The sequence below is a fragment of the Microtus ochrogaster genome, chromosome 15 (genome assembly GCF_000317375.1).
Source record: "Microtus ochrogaster isolate Prairie Vole_2 chromosome 15, MicOch1.0, whole genome shotgun sequence".
NCBI lineage: Eukaryota > Metazoa > Chordata > Mammalia > Rodentia > Cricetidae > Microtus > Microtus ochrogaster.
In genome coordinates, this window is record NC_022017.1 from 23215912 (window position 1) to 23221674 (window position 5763).

Genomic DNA, 5763 nt, shown 5'->3' on the forward strand with positions numbered 1-5763 from the left:
ATTAATAAAATGGTCATACTTGATCAAAACATGTTTCAGCATCATCTGTATCATCAGGATAATCATCTGTTACTTAGTGCCTCATCACTATCCCACAGAACATGTGTGTGTGTGTGTGTGTGTGTGTGTGTGTGTGTGTGTGTGTGTGCTGAGATGGGATTTCTCTGTGGAGTAGTCCTGTCTGTCCTGGAACTTGCTCTGTAGTTTGGTCTAGCCTCAAACTCAGAGCGCCACCTGCCTCTGCCTGACAAGTGCTAGGATTAAAGGCTTGTGCCACCACAAACTGGAAAACACAGAACATATCTTTGAACAAGAAGACATTTTCACTACATGAGAGAGCTTCATTTAGAGGTGGGAAGATATTCTTTCTGTCCCAGGCTGTGACTGGTGGTGGTGGGCATCCATAACCACTGAGGATTTTGACTGTCTTCAGTTTCACGAGAACCTCCCCTCAGAATTTTAGAATGATGGTTCTGGTCTTCTGTGTTGCTTCATGTTCTTGTCTGAACCTAGAGGTGTGCTGGGCTGGTTTACAGGAGAGACATCGTGGTCCCTGTCCTACGCGCTTGCACCCAGGCACAGGTGCCTTTTCTGAGGCTTGGAAGCTAAGAAGTAGGCAAGGCCTTGATTCTGGATTCCCATCTTCTCTGCTTCCTTCTCACCTGCCCGGTCAGAAGGCATGCATGTGTGCATGTGTGAGTGTGTGTGTCTATATGTATCTGTGTGTGCACACATGCAGGGGAAGACATAGAAAAGAGGGGAAGAGACAGGAAAATCAACAGTCAGTCATTTAGCTAAAGACTCTATTTTATCCTGGGACACTAAGGGTCAACCATTCCTGCTTCAGAAGCCTCAGGGCCATTTCACCTTGTCAAATCCCTTTATTTTCCCTGGAACTGATATGGGCTGAGAAGTTAGTTTGTGTGTATTTTGTCTTACTTACAAAAGTAAATATTTCTAATCTTTTGAGAGATTTTTTCCATTTCCCAGCTCAGTGTGTTGATCTTTTAGCTTGTTTCTTTCTGCCCTTCCACTTGTGTGAGAAAACTACCTCATTTTTGATTTGGTTCTGGCCACCTATCTTTATTATGGTCACAAATGACCATATATGTTCTTGCATCCTCATCTTTTATAGAGGGACAGATAGCATTCCTTTTACCATTTAAAGTTATTATAATTCCCCCTTTATTTCCAATGTCTCTGGCTTAAGGTTTAAATTGTATTGCATCTTGGTAAGGAAATACTACCTTAAAATTTATGTTTTAAGTTCTGCTGTCCTAGGACTTGTGGTTCACAAGAGTTCACATAAACTCTCACCAATAATGGTCCACCTCTTACTAATAATGTGTCCCTACTTAAAATGGAAGTGTGGGGGGAATCACAGCGACGGAAACCATCATACAATGTCTACACCCAAGAGTTTTCATGGTAGCCTATTTCCTTACTGAGAGGCACCTTTGACCCACTATCTTTTCACTTTGTTAACCTTCCCCTTTCTCTAGTTAATATTTATTTTAATCTTACATACGTGGGTGTTTTGCCTGCATCTGTGTACACAGAGGCCCAAAGAGGGCATCAGACCCCCTGAATCAAGAGTAACTAGATGGTTGCAATGTGAGCACTGGGAATCGAACCAGGATCCTCTGGACGAGTAGCCAGAGTTCTTAACCACAGAATCATCTCTCCAGATAGATAATTTCTGCACCATTTTCTGCAATAGGGTGGATATTGACCTGTGGGGTCTATTTCTCAGTGAGGGGTTCATGCTCCTGCTGAACTCTTTTAGGCATCTGTATGTTTGCTTTCTTCAGTTTCTGTACTGAAGGAGTTTTGCTTTGTTCATCTGCTATGACTATGATTTCCACACCATTTCTTATTTCTGTCTAAGCTATGTTTAAATTCTAGAATCTGTCTGATGACCGCTGTTTCCATCCTGGGCTTGCGCTCATGCGTGCATGCACACACACACAAAGGGAAAGTAGTGTTTATGCAGCATTTACACTCAAGCCAAGGGGTTGGGAGGTTTTCACATGTATCCCCCAATCCTTTATTACTGATGGTGCTTGAGGCTGATCTCTTGACATCCAGTTTCCAACTTGTGGTTAGTTTTCTTGCTGCTGCATCTTACAAACACCCTTGGCAGAGCTGTTTGGTCTCGTGCCTGCCCTATGGATTCTGCTCCAGCAGGTGTTGGGCTCCCAGATAGCTCACCTGTGATAGAAAATGCAGCCTGCCCTGGAACCCGCCAGGCTCACTCACTATGCACGGAATCACCTGGGCTCCTCTAGGGTCCCTGTGACTGTGGATGGACAAGTCCAGGCAGGAAAGGGGATGGGAGCCTCTCGTGATATATCTGCCTCCTCCTTTACTTCCACCTCCTGAAACTGTCTCACTGTTGGATAACTGACTAGCTGGTTAGACTGGGCCTTAGCACGTGTCCCCAGGTGGGCTGTGGCTTAGCAGTGGTTCCCCAGGACAGTCAGCTGTGTCTCTTAGAGCCCAACCATTCCTTCTTGTCCGTTTAAATCAGGCACTGTTGGTTTGCCTTGATTTTGTTCTCTTTGCCATGGTTACTGGAAACCAAGCATTCATATGCCTTCCTACTGACCAGGTGACTTCTGTTTTGTGGGGGGTGGGAGGAGGGGAGGGCAGGTACTGAAGTGAGGAGCACTGGTGACAAAACCATGGTCTCATGTCCAAGAAACAAAATGCAGCCTTTTCTGAGAACCTGGCAGTCGTCTTCTGCCCTGCAGGCTGAAGGAAACTGAGTTCCACAGCCCGTAGGATACCAAACAAACGTTCTTTGATTTTTTTTAAAGGTCTCTTTGGAAAGGAGGCAAAACTCTCTTGGATCTACATCATGCAGAGTTCCCCAACACCTTCTCCTCCCAACCATGTTATAATCAAATACAACTTGTGAGTAAGTTTTCCTTCTAGAATATTCTGTTAGCTACCAGTGTGTGTCGCCAGCTTTTGGATGCCATCTTTTCCCTCTGCACACAGTCCCGTCATCTCCCTCCGCTCCTCTGTGGCATCTGTCATTCATTCACGTTCAACTGCCTTTACCTAGCTTTTGTTGTAATCACCTCACTCCCATTATCCCAACCAGAAATCCAGGGTTTGTCTGTGAGCTGACACCTCCTCTTCTGAGATTAGCTAAGCTATCCAGCTTGTGCCTTCCAGCTGTGTCCTGATGCCTATTCTGCTAGCAGTGAGCTTCCTTCCCAGTGGCTGTGGGTGCCTTGCTGCAGGCCTGACAGTCTGGAGGAACGGGGCCTTGCTAGGAGGGCTCCTGCTCACTCTACCCTCCACACAAGCCACCCTGAGCCCGGGTCACATCCCTCCACATCCCAGCCCAGGGACCCACTGTCATGAGAACTAGAGGGACAGAGTGTCATGACCTCAGGCTGGGCCCCCTGTGGCTACTCACTCATTTTTGCTAAGTCTCTTACCTCTGGGCTGTGACTCCCTCTAGGACCCCAGCCCTGAGCCTGAATGGAGCTGTGGCAGGGATGACACTCATACCCACCTGTCACTATCTTCATCCATATCCCCTCAATTCTGCAGGAAGTCCATGTGGACTGCCATGTTTCCCCAGTGCCCTGCACGAGAGGCACACTCCATGTTTTCTGGCTGTGACTGACACACCTTCGTTCTATGTTTTCTGCTCACACTTATGGTTTTACTGCAAGCATCTGGGAGTCATCACGTTTGTATCAAATAGAACCTCTGCCTCCTTGAGAAAAGATGGCATTTCCAGAACTCTCTGTGGGCTACCCATGGCCTCTCTTTTGTCTCTATCTGAGGTGTGTAGCAAATTCCCGGGGATTAAAACCTTCCCTCTTGTAGGAAGGCTAGTTAAGATGCAGGATGTGAAAGAGGAGATGAAATAGCAGTACGCTTTAAGTGGAGGTGAAACATTCTACTCTGCAGAGAAGCTCCGCAGTCACAGGAAGCACACAACTCACAAGCTTCAGGAAATCCCTGAAACTTACCAGATTCACAACTACCCAAGCTTTCATTAGCAGCCAGAGCTGCTGAGGTGGGGGTGTGGGTGGGGAGCTCACAGATCAGTGGAGCTGCCTGGAGGAGGCTAAGACCAGCTGAACTATCTGGAAAAGACACTTGATTACCTGCTAAGCCTCCTGAAGGTTCTGCAGTGTGTTCCAGGTTTACAGACTTCATGTGCTGTCACCTGTGCTAGGGCTGGTGTTTGGTGCTACAGCTCTGTGAGTTACTTCTGTTCTTGTAAGTAATGCCTCACTCATATTCCTGTAGGTAACCCCCATAAAACTCTTTGGTTTACCCAGTTGCACTTTGGTGGTGTCATACTGTCTATTGTCAGTTCCCTATCTGAGGTAAATAGATGTTCAGTCACATCGTCCCAGGAAGAGTGTTACACAACAATCTATGGGCTGAAGCAACCTTACATCTCCAGTCAGAAACTGCACTAAGTAGAGAGTGGAGTGATTGCTCCACTTTTGGAAGTTTGGCATCAGTTAACCAGAAGCAAGGGCCATTCTGACCCATAATCATGCTTTTGGAAGGGCCCATCATCATGTCTTTGGAATGGACTCCCACTCTGCCAGGTGCTGTTTCCTTCCCTGCTGGCTACAAGGGTTGTGTGAGTGAGGCCTCCTGTTCGGACTTTGTTTTCTATCTCTACCCACTCTAAGTATGGGTTCTTTGCTGTGATTGGCAGATTTTGGATCTCTAAGTTGGAGTAGAGATGAAAAGGACATGGGAATCGCTGACAATTCCCCCTGATGGGTCAAATGGATCAAAGTGACCTGGTCATCCTTTTCTCTTTCCCAGAATTATCCCCCTGGGGTGGCTCCTGAAAAGAACCCTGCTGATGGCCTCTACCCGTGCCCATTTCCCTGGCTGCTACTGCTTCCTTTAGGTGTGAGACTTGAGAAAGAAAGAGTCTTTAACTCAACTTCCTTAATGCATAGCATGAGCAGACAGACAAAGTCTGAAATCAGCATAATGAGGGCCTTACAGAAAAGCTAAACTTAATTACAACAAAGCACCAAATCCCTCTTTCAAGTTTTACTACTATTCAACATCTTTAATTAATGCTGTGGGGGAGGAGGGTGAGAGATACTGAAGTTTTGTTTTGTTTTTTGTTCTGGAGTAATTTACACAAAACCGTTAATATCCTCAGGCTGGTGATCAGACCATCCTAATGGCTATTGACCCAATTCTGTCCTGGAGTGACTTAATCCAGAGGGGACTCAGCCTGCCTTCTATCTCCAGAACCTCAAAGGTCAATGCCATGGGCTTTGTCTGAGGACAAAAGTCAGAGCCAGATGGCCCCAGAGCTTAGGTTCAGAAAATTAATAGTGTAATTAATGGAAATCATTATTAAAGCACACAATTAACATCTGAAAGCAAGCCCTGTCTTTCATGGAGCTCCCCGCTGTGCTTGTAGATGAGCTTAGAGAACATTTATTGAGTTTCTACTGTGGCTGTAACTCTGCCCAGGTGAAGGTTAGAGACTCCACCTGTGATTTCCTAGAGGGTGAGTGGGAATGTTCTCAGAGGGGTTACACTAGGGGGATTTCTGGGATCACCAGGTTCAGTGAGAGACCCTGCTTTAAGGGAGTAAGATGGAGAGTCATCAAGCAGACCACAGGCATCCCTTCTGGCCCCCATACATGCAAGGCCAAAAGCACCCTTGCATACAGATACATACATACGCACATGATACCACATACATATACTATACACATGTGTACATCAGGATGATGATGATGACAA